The 15379-nt window shown below is 43.6% G+C and overlaps 1 protein-coding gene across 2 annotated transcripts in view; it reads right to left on the bottom strand.

Annotated features, from left to right (window-relative positions):
- Positions 1 to 11505, bottom strand: part of TMEM169 (transmembrane protein 169) — a 29256-nt gene extending 17751 nt beyond the window's left edge. Inside the window, exons 1-3 of one of the 2 annotated variants that reach the window (XR_005218814.1) lie at positions 11400 to 11505; positions 11086 to 11254; positions 10355 to 10795 (exon numbers count right to left, since the gene is read on the bottom strand). The gene's annotated coding sequence lies outside the window, so the exon portion shown is untranslated. Of the gene's footprint in view, positions 1 to 10354; positions 10796 to 11085; positions 11255 to 11399 lie in introns of those variants that run through there. The other variant, XM_037849702.1, reaches the window with a different exon arrangement.
- Positions 11506 to 15379: the final 3874 nt, after the last annotated feature.

Raw genomic sequence — 15379 nt, 5'->3', positions numbered from 1 at the left:
CCATTATCTCCTGCTCCTCTGCTTTCAAACAAACTCAGCTTTACCTGAGTAAAACACAGCTTTACCTTATCCTTTACTCTATCTGGTATCCCATTTCTCTCCTTTCACAAGCAAGCTTCTCTGTCAAATAGCCTGTAGCTACTCACTCACTCCGTCTCGTCATTCCAATTCATCTCCCCCCGATATCCTGTTACCTCTTTTATCATCATCTTTTCCTCACTTGCAAACCCCTGTCCAAATAACACACACATATACACATTGGTAAGTTGTTTGGAAAGATGGGGAATGGGCAAGGAAATTACCTTATGTGCAAGGCTCTAAGCTAAACACCATACATGTTACCTCATTTAAACCTCTCAACAAACTTGTCAGGCAAGTTAAATTAAAAAGTGGGAGGTCTTGGACTTATGCCTATACTTGCAAAACTTCAAATTCCAGGATTTTCCCACCAAGAATCAGAAGTCAAGTGTTCATGGCTGCAGTGGAAAGCCAATGTTTATATATATTTTGTTAAACCCCATTCCTCCTTCCTTTTATGACAGAATCTGTCTTTTTTGGGGGGCAATATGTTCTTGAAACTCACTGATGTAGCCATACTGACAATTTCACCATAATCATTTGCCTTGTCCATGCCAAGCCTTTGATTCTGCTTACTACCAAGTCTTTCTTGAACTTTCCGTTACCTCCTTTGACTCTCTACCCTCATTCTATTGCAACCTCCGAAGTCCTCCTTCTGCCTCTTTTGCTCCCTCATCTGCCTTCTAAAAATCACAATTACCAGTGTTTTTGAGACTTGATTCTTAATCTATTGCCCTCTATTCTAAACAGCACATTCTCTTCCTCCTGTTGGAATATACAGCCTTCCTGTCCATGGCTATGTGAACACCCATATGCCATGAAAGCCCAAATTTAGATATCAAGACTTGACAGAAAACCCAACTGTATCTCCAGCAACCTAGTGGACATTTTCCCCTTCAGTCTCTCATCATTTCTGGCTAAGCGTGTTCAAATCAAACTCATCCTCTTTACTTCCAGCAGACTTCCTTTTTTCAGCGTTACCAAGAGGAAAGCAGAGGCGGGGAGGAAAAGGGCAGAGGGATGGAGAAGAAAACTAACATTTATGAAGTACCTATTCTCATAAAAATTAAGATTTATTGATCGTATATTTTGTTAGATTCTGTGTCAGTTGCTTATACAGGCATTGTCTCATTAATTACATGGTTGATAAATTATTTTTATTATTATTATTTATTGAACAATACTATGTGCCAAACATTGCAATTTTTCTAGGCGTGACAACCTTATGAAGCAAGTACTATTTAGCAGCTGAGAACATCTGGATTTAATAATTTTAACAACTAAAATTTATTGAATATTTACCATGTACCAGGTACTGTTCTAACAACTTTGTAGTAATCATAGTGGTTAATCTTCATAACCATTATTAACAATGAAGTAAGTACTATTATTATCCCCATTTAGAAAGTAATATTCTCAAGATTACAGAGCTAGTAAGTGGTATGGCTGAGACACCCAGGTTTACTAATTTCAAAGCCCACATTCTTTGCATTGTGCCATGCTGCCTGCCAACAGTTATCTAAGGCTCCATACTGAAACTCTAGAGTCTTCTTTGATGAGCCCACTTTCTATACCCCTGATATTAGAATCAGTCTTTAAGTCCTGCCAGTCATTCCTATGAAATGTCTTTACTAATCTGCCCATTTGAGTTTCTGCTACCACCATAAACTAGAACCCAGCCTTCCCTGTACTTGTCTCCATGGGGGTTTCCTGCAGTCCACTCAGAATTCTTCCTATATCGTTTTAGATAGTGATTTGAAACAAATCAAAACGCCATTTTCATTTTGTTCTTTTTATTTCCAGTAACCATCCTAATTTGCCATTTCTGACTAAAACATACCTAAACATCTGCCTAGCATTTGAAAGCTCGCCACATTCAAGCCCTCTCCCAGGACTTGGCAATGTGCTCCTCTCTCCCCCAACCTGACCAGCCAACACAGCCACTTATGTTGATTCCCTCGCCTTCTTCACTCTCCTTTGTCCCTTTTAAACCTGGCTCCAGATTGACTCACTCACCCGTGTCCTTTCCAATGACTCTCTCACCCGTGTCCCTTTCCAAGACTACCCCAGCCCACACGTGACTCTCCCTCTGCCAGCTCTGTAGTTGCAGGAGTGTGCTGAGAATTAAATAGGTTTTCAAGTGTAAAATACGTAGTACATGATGGATACTTCATAAAGGTTAGTTTCCATCCCCTTTCTTTCGCTTCTTCTTACACTGTATTTCAGTAGCAGTTGTCACCTGTACCATCTCTTAGTACTTAATTAGGCAGCATTTCATATCATCGTGACCTGATCATGGATGGCTTCACCTGTGTTCATTCGTCTCTGCGGGTAAATTATGTACTTTCAGAAATCAGGAACTGTCTTATGTTTCTTCTTTACCTCCAGAGGGAAAAGTCCAGCCTTGACATGTAGGACATACTCAGAACATAGTTTTTGACTAGACTGGATAGAGAAGGGCAAATGACTATTTGGAAAAATGATATGAGCAACTGTTAAGGGACGAAGGTTTGAATCTCTTGCCTATTTCTGTACACTTTATTTTGCTGTTAGCATTTAAGCTGAGAAACAGGTTCTGGATATCTCTCCTTCTTTTTAGATCATGAAAGGAAGATTAAAAAATTTTACTCTGATTCCAAGGCTGTATCAATAGGAGTAAGAGAAGAGACTTTGGACGTTAAGCTTGCCCTCCTTCCATCTCCACCCCCAGTCCAAAGATCAGTAATGAACATGACAGTGTTGAATGATAATCTCAATTAATCATTAGTTCCGGCTGTGGGCAGCCAATTCAGCACCCGGCAGTCGGCCTAGTGGCACGGTCCCTGGGCCTTCTGTACATGTCGTGGTGACCATTCCGCAAGGCGAAGAGTTGAGTGGCACCTATGACTCCTGCCTAAAAGGAATTTGTTTGTTATATGTTTCTTATATTCATACTGCTTCTTTTTCTCATTTGGTGTCTTTTGGGCTCTGTGATGGTGACATGCTCCCACACCTAGCTACATTAATGAGCCAGCAGCTTACCCTGCATTAGCGTCAGCGTAGTGAAAATGCCTGCTCCTTTCTTAGAAAACAATAGGTCACCTTTTCTGCTCAAAATCCCCCTTCCCAAGCTTTGAAAGAGTTAGCTAGAAGAAATGAAAAGGTAATGATTAACAGACTCTAAAACACGAACACAAAAAATAGTTACAGGTTGCTTGGTACTAAATAATAGGAACTGTTATGCCTGTGCCCAAACACTGTGTCCTGCTACGCTTCAAGGAATCTGTCCCTGCAAACCCACTGATCACTGTGTAAGAATAAATAATGTCTGAAATTTAGCCAAACTATTCTAGTATTGTATGCCTAAATGCTAGTGCGTATGTTATAGAAAATTATAAAAATAAAGCTCTGATGCTCTGCTTGGTCGGAGATTTTTCATCTTCGTACCCGGACACAACAAGGTGTCTGTCTCATGTTTTCGCCGACTCCAGCCCGCCTATCAGGACCCTGCCCGTTGCTGAGGGTTAGGCCAGCCCTCGGCATCTGGCTTCTCAGCCATCCTAAAAAAAAAACAGGCTTTAAAGAATACGCCCAGAGTCTGGAGGCCATGCTTAGAATAACTAATTTCAAGCCACACATGAAGGAAATTCTCCAAATAATTCTTCAATCAATTCACCACCTTTTCCCATATCCACGGCTACTACTCTGCTTTAAGAATCTATGGTCCTAAAAACGGCTCTTGATCTTCCGGCTTCCACTCTTGATGCTTTCCAATCAGTTTTCTGCTCAGCAGTCAGAAACATCAATAATATCATGTCATTCTCTACTTAAAACCCGCCAGTGGCTTCCCACTGGTCTAAAATGAAATTCAAACTTTCCACAGATCTTAGGACCTGCATGATCTGGTCCCTCTCCAACCCCACTGCCTGTACCACCACGCTCAAGCCCACTGGGGTCTAGTTCTAGCCCAGGTGTCCCTCAAGACATCCAACACTTTCCCAATTGAGGTCCTCTAAAGGCTCAAGGCTGTCTGCCTTGGCTAATAAGCTGCACAACCCTGACCCCTTCACATGGCAATCTATTTTGTGTCCCCAAGGTCTGGGCTCAAAAATGTTGCCTCCACAGAGGACTTCCTTAACCCAACCAATAGAGAAGTTTCCCTGCCCTGCCTCTCAGTATTCATTATTCTACAGTAGTATGTTTCCTATACAAGACTTATCAACATTTGTAATTAAGTATTTATTTGTTCTTTTCTTAGTTTATTGTCTATCCCCTCTACTAGATTATAAGTACTATGAACTGGTACTATGCAAGTCAGCTAACAAGTATATGCTCAATAAGTATTTCTTAAATGAATGAATTAATGATTTGGGGGGATTAAATGGTAACTACTAAGGATTAACCTTGTGTTGAAACAACTGAAGAGATGTTTAATGGAGACATTGATAAGCTGTTTATATACATAGTGATTGTACAATTTTTACGTGCTCCTCTTATAACCATTTCCTCCTTTAATAATGGAGAATTTAGCTGGTCACATGGCTTCCCACCTAAAGAAACATTTCCCAGCATCCCTTGCAGCTAGTGTGATCATAAGACTAGTTTCTGGCCAATGGGATCTGAGTAGAAGTGATACATTCAATTTCCCTGCCTGGCAATTTCTCCTTCCTCTTTCCATCTTCTTTTTTTTTGTTGTTGTTAATAAATTTTCATTTATATTGGTTTTTTTTCTGCAAAAGAACATTTATATCCTTTTCATTCTTAGGGCTTCCGAGTATCTCACTGCATAGTTGTACCATGATTTATCTAACCAGATAACTAATGATCAACATTTCCATTGCTTCTAGTTTTTTGCTACTGTGAACAGTGCTGCAATAAAATATATTTTCTGACCCTTACACAACTTTATCTGTAAGATAATTTTTTGTTACTTTTTCTTATTTGTTTTTTAGGCAGTTTTATTGAGATATATTCACATACCTCTTTTCACCTTTTTGAGGGATCGAATATGGACTTGATGAGCTGTCTTCACCCCTACAGACAAAGGGCAACCCCACTGAGATGGCTGAGATATAAAATGGAAGGAGTAAGAGCTTCCATAATGGCTATGAATCTTTTTTTTCCACACTGTAATATGGGAGAAAAAAAAATATCTATCTTGCTTTAGTCCACTATTATTTAGGCCTTTTAAGGCAGCCACACAGAAATCCTAATAATACTCAGGGGTTGTCCAAGGTAATTTTATGTCTCATATCTTCTGCTCTGTTCCAATTCTTCAGCCCTGGTGATTTCTTTAGCAGATGGTGATTTGCCATGGGGAGTTAGAATATAAAATACCATCATCCCTGATAATGGGTGGGTCAGGCAGTTTTTTCCTCCCAGATTTCCACCAGTATTTGTCAAATATCGTAGTCTCCCATATAGTCCTAACTGGACTGACCTCAAGAGAGAAGCCAGATGTTGAAATAATTTTCCAATTTGGGAAAAGTCTAGACCACAGACCGAGAGTCAAGATTTTTTTGTGAATTTCCCCTCTCATTGGCTTCTGTTATAAATTCAATACACTTGAAAAACATTTTTAGGGAGGGTCATTTTATAAGTCAAGCAGGTTTCATTATGAAAAAAATACACAAAACATGTATAAATTACTCTGGTCAGTAAAAGGAGAGGATAGAATATGAATCTCACTATTATGCAATCCCTGCTGGATTAGTTGTTCCATCAGGAAACTGGTTACATTGGATAAATTTTGATGACATTAGGCTGATTTCTGATACTATTGTCCACATATTCACTGAGATTTGCTAAAATCTCTGAAACATGCTGGACCCTCCTATTTCTTAAGCACCAGGGCCCACCAATTGGACCAACCATTGCTGACAAATCCCCTGGTTCCACCCCTTCTTGAAAACACTTTTATGATTTCCCATCACTCTCTCTGTCAGAGCACTGTTCTATCTGCAAAAGGCCATGGAAACATTCTCTCCAAATGTCATGCTCTGTGTATGCCACAGCATCCTTTACTATGTATGGTTCCCAGTACCCAAGAAGCCCCAGGGGTTCCTCGAGAGAGCTGAAGGAAGGCAATTAAGGACATAGAAGGTTTGTTTGCTTGTGCCTGCTTGGGAATGCCTATAAGAGATCACATGAGTGTGTGTGTGTATGTGTATGTGTGTGTTTTTATGAAAAGGTGTGGGCACTAGGGGAGAGCACACACTCTGGCCTGCCATGAGTTTGCACATTTTGAACTGGGGGGAATGGGAGAGGCACCATGCTCTGGGACCAGGGTGGGATGATTCCTGTAAGCTAGCAGTAGGCCCATCTCAGGCATCTCAGGCTTGCTCCCACTGTCACTCCATCTCCCGGCTCCTTTTTCTGGAGAAAGGGCAATTGTGGGACAGGAACTTAGAGTCCCCACTCAATATGAAAGCAAACCATTCCCTCTATCTCACCTCTTTAGCTTCTCACCCTCACCCTCCATTCTTCTTCTGACTACATAGATACGGCCTCACATATCTGGCCTCTCAATTTCTCTCTCCAATGTGATCTGATTCAAGGAGAAGTCCCTCCTTCTCATGTGCATGAACCCAGGAAATATCCAACTGTTTCCTGTCATTGCCATCCTTCAGTCAATGGAGGGAAAAATCCCTGTATCAAGATATCAGGTATGGGTGTTAGGACACATTAGGAGGAACTATCATTTGGGGTTCAGTAAAAGTGTGTGTGTGACCTTGAGCCCAAGGTAAGGGTGGAGGTGAGATGAGCAGGTGGAGTTTCAGGTTTATGAGAAGTGGACACTGGGTTATTGTGTGGAAGATCTGACTGGGTCCCTCTCTGTCCTGCGGCTCCACCACCACCCAATCTAGACACCCAAAACCAAACATCAACAACTTGAGCAAGATTCAAGGCATAGTCTCAGCTTTTCCTTAGGAGCCCCTGTAAGGAAATCAGTGTCACATTTCATCAAATCATGAAAGGAGAAGGTGTTTTCTCTGGAAAGTCTGAGGCTGCATCCCTGGCCTCTGTGGGCAGGGACACTGCTGTAGCTGACCTGTGCTGGGTTTTGGCTTTCTCCAGGGCCTACCCTTAACTCCCAAGGGAACATGTATGATTAGGGCATGCACTGCCACACTCTAATCTCTCTACAGATGTACAGCCACCCTTTTTGCAGTGAGCTTGCCCGTGAGTGGTTCATGCAGTTTTGATTCTCTTGAGTAGGCCAGGAATTTGTTAACACAGTTGTCCAATACAAGGGATATGACATTAATACTGGATCAAGCCCCACCCCAAACCACTGGAGAGCTCAATACACGACACCATGTAATTCCTTGCTTGTAATGGCATGGTCAACAATGTACCGAAAGGAAGTTTTACTAAAAGCAAACCAATGGCTCCTAGGCATTCAGCAAAAATTCAAAGACTCACAGCACCACACAGGGAGCATACCTACACAGCTGTAGTGTCCCTTTAGAGTTGAGTGAACCGCAAGAAGTCTGGTCATCACTTCCTGTTAGCCAGTCACTAGCCTCCTTAATGGTGGTTCACTGCTGGTTCATGGACCACTCACCATTAGGAATGAGTTCCCTCTGGTCTGCTCATAGTTCTGTGCTGCTAGGGTGGCTATTAGTTCAGACCTGATCCAGTGTTCTCGACAAACCCATCCAGATACTCAGCAGAACTTGTGGACTTGGTAAGTGGAGGATCCAGGAAGAAGGCTTTGAAGCCTCAACCCATGTGTTCATTGAAGGGAAGCAGGTGACACAAATGGATGGTGTATGGCTGGAATAATAAACGGCAATGACACCAGGCCTTAGCATCTGGACACACTAAGGAATGGTGATGGCTATGGTAAATACAAGAGCTGAGGTCCCATCTGAAACAGACAGTTTCTGTTCCCAGCTCCTCCACCCACCAAGCCCACTATTTAGTCAATTGCTTCCATAGAGAAATGCAGGCCCATTTGGTATGGGTTGTCTGAAATTTCATGTGAAACTTCCTGATATTTGATTGTCACAATCAGTCCCAATTTAAATAAATTACATGGTGGGCAAACAAAACAAAACACGAACAGGCTGTCATTTTGTCACCTCTGACTTCAAAGCTTCTAAATCAGGGTATACCCCTCCATTTGAGTTATAAACGACTAGGAGTGACTTCTTGTACCTTTTTCCAAAGAACCGGAAGTAACGGGACTGGGAGGGTGGAGTATCATCACTTTCAAGTTTCTTAACTGTGCCTTGTCCCAGCCCTGCTGTTCTTTCAAATCCTCTCTGATTTGGGTATCTGTCCCCCAAAGGGCGGGACAGCACCTGTCTAGGGTGGCCAGATTCTCCCAATTACATCTCGGTTTACCATCATTAGATGCATAAGGCCAACTAAGAAATAAGATTCTAACCATTTTACCACTGATTATTACCACTAGCTCCTCACAGGGAAACAGTCTCATCATTATAAAGACAGAACAGAATCTGCCTCAGATGGGAGTCAAGTGATTGGAACACTAATGGAAGGGCATCCTAAAATGCCTTGAATTGGCCTTGAGCCAGGTCAGGCTATAGCTTGTTCCTTCTCAGTCTTGTGAGCAGCATTTCCGTCATCATTGCCTAATGACAAGAGGCAATGAATGACCTGGTCCTGAAAGGCTCCTCTACTGAGACAGGAGAGCACCTGGTCTTCGTCTCTTCTGTGAGCAGAATATGATGAAAACCAGGAACATGTGACAGTCTACAGAGGAACTACTTCCTGGCAGTGATGGAAGTTGGTTACAAGGAGCTTGAGCATCCCCTATTGTGAGAGCTGTTAAGTCACCATCTTTGCTCCTTGACATTTTGTTTATTGATTGTCTTACCTCTTGTGGCATCCATAGCTCTTCTCACCCCCCATGCCCACTTTCCACATCATACACACTAGAGTACACACTCTACAAAGGCAGGGAAACATGACTGTCTTGTTCAGTGTACTGTATCCCTTGTGCCCAGAACAGTATCTGGGTACATGGTGGGTAATCAATGAATATTGGCTGAATATTGTGAACTGGGTAAGAGTCTCAATCATGTGAGTCGGCTCAGATGTAGTCATACTTCAAGGCGTTCCTTCAGCATTGAGATTCCAGGAGTCTAACTGTTGAGAAACCCACAGGCCCCTGTCAGTCTGAGCAAGCAGATGCTTTGCCATGGATAGAAAATGAAGTCATCAGGCAGATGGGGTGGGGGATGGGTGGGAAGATGGGTGAGCCGGAAGAGCATCTCAGAAGATGGAGTCCTTGCTAATGTGGTGTGACTGAGTGGGAATGTGGCAGGATGCTGGCAGTGCCTTTTTCCCCCAGGACAAAGGGAGCAGTGATGCAGAGGGCACGGAAGAGCAACATTTGAGTCTGCCCAAGGAACAGTCAGTGCCGCATGGTGTGGTTGCCCTGAGAAGAGACAGCTCGACCAGGAGTCAGAGTTAAAATCTGGAAACAAAGAGCTGCAAGCAGCAGAGCTACTGTTGTGCCCCCCAGCCTTTGGGGGTCAGCAGGCTTTCGAACCTGGACTGAGGTCAGAGGCAGAGGCAAAGAGGACTTCTCTCCTTATTTTTAAAAAAGTGATCTAAGAGAAACCCCACCTCTCTCTAAATCACAGGCTTCACCCAGATGGTGAAAAAGAGCCTTCTGACTGGGCACTGTGACCCGTCCTCTTGCAGTTTCCTTGGAGTTGCAGAATGGCCGGAAGCCCCTTGTCACTGGAAAACATCAGAATCCTGCTCCCAGCCCACTGGGGATCACACAGCCAGGCCCATCCGGATCACACTGGCAGATCTCTGTAAACCCACAAGTCCTGACCATGTCACAAACAATGTTAAATTATATCTTTGATAAAGTTATCTTTAAAAAGAACTTGATGTGCTCCCTCCTCCCCAAAAGAATGAAAGCTTGGAATTTTCTGGAACAAGATACCCACCAAAATTGAGTCAATATTTCTTTTCCTGTTTAAAAAAGCAAAACAAAACAACTTTGTCGCTGGGATCAAAGCACAAGAAATGACATTTTTCTGCAAAAAGACTTTGAACTTTCCTATTCAAATTATTTTTTTTTTTTTTAAAAGGAGAAGATTTGATGGTGGTGTAATTTTTTTCATTTGATCATAACTACATAACTGACTCAGGTAGTTCAGGTAAGTGATTCCTCACTAAATCTTCCTAGCAAATGGGAAGTAGAAAACATTTCTTCCCTTCTTTGATGAGTATACATTGTAATCTGTCAGTAACAAGGACAGACGGGGAAATGTTTCTAAAAAGAGGTCAGTGAGGGGCAGGGGATGGACAGAGAGGAAGTGTAGCTGGTGTCGGCACTAAGCAGCCTTGCACCTGCAAAGATGGTGGGACCTCACTTAACCAGACCAATTTCCAATTTGCTTTGTGAATCCTAGGTGGTGGGCCCAACAAAAGAATTATGGCAATTTGCTTGTTTTTTTAAATTATTTTAATACCCGGCAGGGGAAAATACAGAACTCTGTTTAACAAAAGACTTCGAAATAGTATCCGGCATGGGTTGTTAAAATCAATGCACCTAACGCGTCCCCTAAATCCGCCAAGTTTTTAAGTGAAGTCTCAAGGGCCAGTCCAGCTGCACTCTCACTCTGATGGGTTGACAGCGTGAAGCAAAATGCACAATAAGAAGGAGAATCGAAAAAATAAATCAGCGTTACCGGGCATCAAAACACGGCTGAGAAAATTTCCCATCCTTAGCAGACTGGCTCTCCTGCACAAGGAATGAACCAGAGGACAGCATCTCAAACACACATCTACAGATAAATTCATGCAAGAAGCATGCACCCTTCAAGGAAAGATCCTCTTTTGGATTCATAAATTGTTATGCAGCCCGCTTGAAGTGGACCAGGTCTCAAATATGTTAACGGCTGCTTCTTCATTCCTGGGTGGGGAGAGGTAGACCGGCTGGAGGTGGGCTTGAGTTTGTTTTCAAAATCGTTATAGTATCTTGATTCTGTGGATAACTGCAACCGTAGCCCCCAACCCCACATCCGAGCTCACATTGGGAGGATGAAAGGATCTGGAAGCTGCATTTCTTCTCCCGCAGCTAAGCCTGCTCTTTCTTCCTTTTCCAGTCAGCTACGTGCGGCAGCCGGAGCCCCAGGACCCCCAGACATTCAACGCCGGCAGACGCAACAAGGATCCCGAGCTGCATCCTCTCTTGGATGCACTGGGGATTTAATTTTAATTAATAGTGAGAGCTATAGCAATAAGGATTGGATTTATAAAAGAAAACACAGTCCTGCATTTTTATGCACCCCCCCCCCCAAAGGCATCCGAAATAAAAACATAAATAAGAGATAGAGGAGTCTCACCCACGCCTTCCCAGGGCCGGAAGCTGGCGGAGGCTGAAGATGGACAGACAGCCACCGCTGGGGAGCGGTCCTTGCCTCAGAGAAGGCGGAGCTGCGGCCGCCCACGGGGGGCGGGGACTTGTCGACCACGTGGGTCCTTGGCCCCGCCTCTTCTTAAGAACCACCGAAATCCGGGTAACCCGGTCGCAAGCAGGTTTCCGCTTTGGCCACTGGCGCTCTGCGGCAATGGGCTCTTTTGCCAAGGGCAGGAGCTGTCTGGCGACCGGCTTGCTGCGCAACCAAGTGGCCATCGTCACCGGCGGAGGCTCGGGCATCGGAAAGGCCATAACGACCGAGTTGTTGCAGCTGGGTGCGTCAGCAGGCCCCGGGGCGAGCGTAGCGGGAGCGAGCGGGACCTGGGCTGGGGACGGTCCGGGACAGTGGGCTAGGGTGCCAGGGGACACGGCCGGGCTGCGAGAGTGTCCAGGTGCAAAGCAAAGCGGGTGGAGATGTGGGGGGAATTACCGCCGAGAAGCAGAGAGAAGAGAGGAGTTCTGCCGAAGAAATTCAGAGAGTTGGGTGATGAGCCATTAGTTAAAAACTAGATGGCAATCGGCAGTATATTGAGTAAACTTCTAATTAGGTAATCCATGTGAGTAATCCTGTGTATGTTTTCACCCTGTCTTTTATTTGAGGCCTTGTACAAAGTCAGGCGTTAATCACCTTAATATTCCTGAGTTGTTTTGTTTTGTTTTTTTTAATGAGGTTTCGTTTCTTAATCTGGATTTAGAAGGAATTGCAGATGTCAGTATAAGCTTTGCCCTGTTCAGCCTTTGCCCTACAATGGGAACGAGAGAGAGAGAGAGAGAGAGAGAGAGAGAGAGAGAGAGAGAGAGAGCGAGAGAGCAGAAAAACAGAAAAAGAGAGGTTGGAGAGAGCCAGGGACCCAAACAGGTACACTTCATTTTCCTTTCCTATCAGATTATCTGGGCCTCCTAATTTGGGAAGGTTTGACTGGAGTGTGATCAGACATAGGAGTGTGTATTGCATTCTGTTTCTTGTTCTGAGCAGAGGCCCCTCTTGGACACAGGAGAGAGGAATAGGGGTTCCTTTAACAGTATAGCTTACTTTATTGGAAATTACACATGTATTTTGATCAATTGAATGAAGTTAGGTATGTTCTTTAAGGAACTCACAGTGAATCTTTTAAGTCTTGGCTTTGTAAAGCTCTTAGATTACCCATCAGAATTTCTAAAACGTGGCCTCTGTTTGTAATATACTAAGTTGTAACCTCAACTTGAACAACAGTTTTTAAAAAATGACTTCTTTTCATGTTGCTGACAGGGTGGCGCAGGAGTGAGACACAGAGACACAAAGTTAAGAATTAAGGGAGCAGGGGGCCCACTGCATCTCGTGCTAAGTGGACAATAATGCACCTTTGCTCCAGTTATTTATTTCAGAAGATCGGGGAGTATATGCTAAATGTCCTCAGGCTCGGGAGAGCCCACCAGATACCTATGTTTACATCAGAAGGAACAATCTTGGTTTAGGACAATAGTTGTCATCATAGTCACAAGACACATATCTTTACAGGGCGGGCCCGCATGGCTCTAAGCCACCACCCTAGATATGCCTTAGGCAACATGGAAGACTCAGTTTCCCACATGTCCCTCTTTTTATTTTAGCAGCTGGCCAGATCTCTGTCTGCCACTTGGGCTTCGATCTGAGCCGGGCGTGGGAAACAAAGTAGCCACGGGGGCAGGAGACCTCCCTTAAAAGGGGTGAGGGTTCAGACCCTTGCAAAGCTGGGGGGGTGAGGTTCTGTGCCCCACCTCTGTTGGCCCCCAAGTTTTCTCCTGATGGCCCCTCTGCGACTGTGCCTGTCTTAGGTTGTTCCTTCCCTGAGGAATCTTACCTGTCTCTGGCTAACCAGCCATCCTCTGGGGCCATACAGGGTGATGTAAGGGAGGGGCAGTGCCCCCCAAGAGGGTTAGTTTTGTCTCCTTGACAGCCTATGCCCCGTGGCCTCCATGCCCAACAATGGTTTGGACCTAGGCAGCCAAAATAAGAAGGAGGGAAAACTGAACGAACTGTTTTCTTTTGCATTGCCAATGTTTATATCTTGTTGCAGCAATGGGGGGTTAGGAATATAAGCCCAATAGGTATAACTTCCAGAATGAGCACATGCCAGAGATATACTCACAGCGATAGCAATAAGAGCCAACATTGCTGCAGTCAGGTTAGGACCTGTTACTGGCAGCATGGCTTGCTGGACTTTTTTTTTTTTTTTTTGCATCCTGACACAGCTTTTTTATCTGACCCCAAGTTGGATGTTGGGCTTCCCTAGTTCAGGGTGTTGGCCCGATCACTGTTGTCTTCAGCGTCAGACCCTGGAACTGCATCACTGGTGGCTCCACGTCCCATAGGAATTTTCTTTTCTTTGCTGGGTTCATGGTACAGCTTCAGTCGTTGGGCCGGTATCCAAAGTGGTACTCGTCCGTCACCTGGGGAAACACAAGCATAATCTCTTCCCCATGTTAATAAAGTACCCATTGTCCATTCATTAGTTAGCATGTGCTTCCACCATATAGGAGGTGCTTTCTGGAAATAATGTTTCAGTGTTGTCTTTTCAGCTGGAAAATGTCGTTCTGCAGCAGTGCCACCCAGTTTTTCATAAAAATTTAGAAAATTTAAATAAAGCTTTTGATAACCGTTCATGGGGAGTTCCATCATCTCCCCCCTTTTTTTTTGTTAACATATTTTTTAAATAATGTGCACACTCAACAATAGCTTGTCCTCGGGGATTATAAGGAATACCAGTGGTATGATGAATGCCCCAAGTTGTAGTAAAAGTAGCAAATTTTGCAGATGCACAGGCTGGGCCATTATCAGTTTTTAAAGCATGGGGCAAGCCCATAGAGGCAAAACAGGCAAAAAGGTGAGTACGAACATGTCGAAATGTTTCACCGGCTTGTGCTGTGGCCCAAAGAAAGCCAGAGTACATGTCAGTGCTGACATCAACAGTGGTTAAGCAGCCAAAGGAAGGGATATGAGTAACATCCATTTGCCATAAATCATTGGGGGCTAGCCCACGAGGGTTAACACCAGGATCCTGCAAAGGTGGAGCAGTAAGGAGTTGACAATTAGGACAAGAAGAAACAATCAGTATCCATTGTGTACATCGAATGAACTGGAAAGATCATTTTTTGGATAATGAGTATCCAGCTGGCCAACATAGTCAGCTAGAGCAATTTGCCAAGCTAGATGTTGTTGCAAAATAACTGAGAGTGCTTTAGCAGTTATAGGGAACACAATTAAACGAAGGTCAAAACCATTGAGTTGTTTTGCCTTTTTTCTGGCTTGAGCAACTAAAGTAGCTAAGAGATCTAGATAAGGGGAAATGGATTTTATGGAAGAATTGGGCAAGAAGATCCATTCTACAAGCTTATTTTGCAAGAGCAAGCCTGTGGGGGATTTGGGAGTGGAAAAGATAAGTAGAGATAAAGGTTGTGTAGGATCAACACGGGATATCTGAGCTTGTTGCACTTTAGCTTCCACTAATTGTAATTCCTTCTCTGCAGCTGAAGTTAAAGATCTAGAGCTGTTTAATTTTGAATCCCACAAAGGAGAGAAAATAGATTGGAGAGCTCATAGTTAGCTATACCTACTTTGGGGCGAAGCCAATTAATATTCCCTAGTAGTTTTTGTAAATCATTTAAGGTGGTAACAGCATCTCTGCAGAGTTGTACTTTTTGGGGTTGAATTGTAAGTCTATTGATCCTAGAACCCAAATACTGTACAGGCAAAGTACGTTGCACTTTGTCAGTAGCAATATGCAATCCTACATCCTGTAAAGCTTTTTGAACAACATAGAACAAAGCTTCTACTTCAGTCTCCTGAGGTGCAGAGCACAAAATATCATCCATATAATGGATTATATAAGCTCTAGGAAAATTTAAATAGACAGGCTGTAAGGCACGGTCGACATAATATTGACATAT

Source organism: Choloepus didactylus, chromosome 9 (genome assembly GCF_015220235.1).
Source record: "Choloepus didactylus isolate mChoDid1 chromosome 9, mChoDid1.pri, whole genome shotgun sequence".
Classification (NCBI taxonomy): Eukaryota; Metazoa; Chordata; class Mammalia; order Pilosa; family Megalonychidae; genus Choloepus; species Choloepus didactylus.
This window is presented reverse-complemented; position numbering and strand designations above follow the sequence as displayed.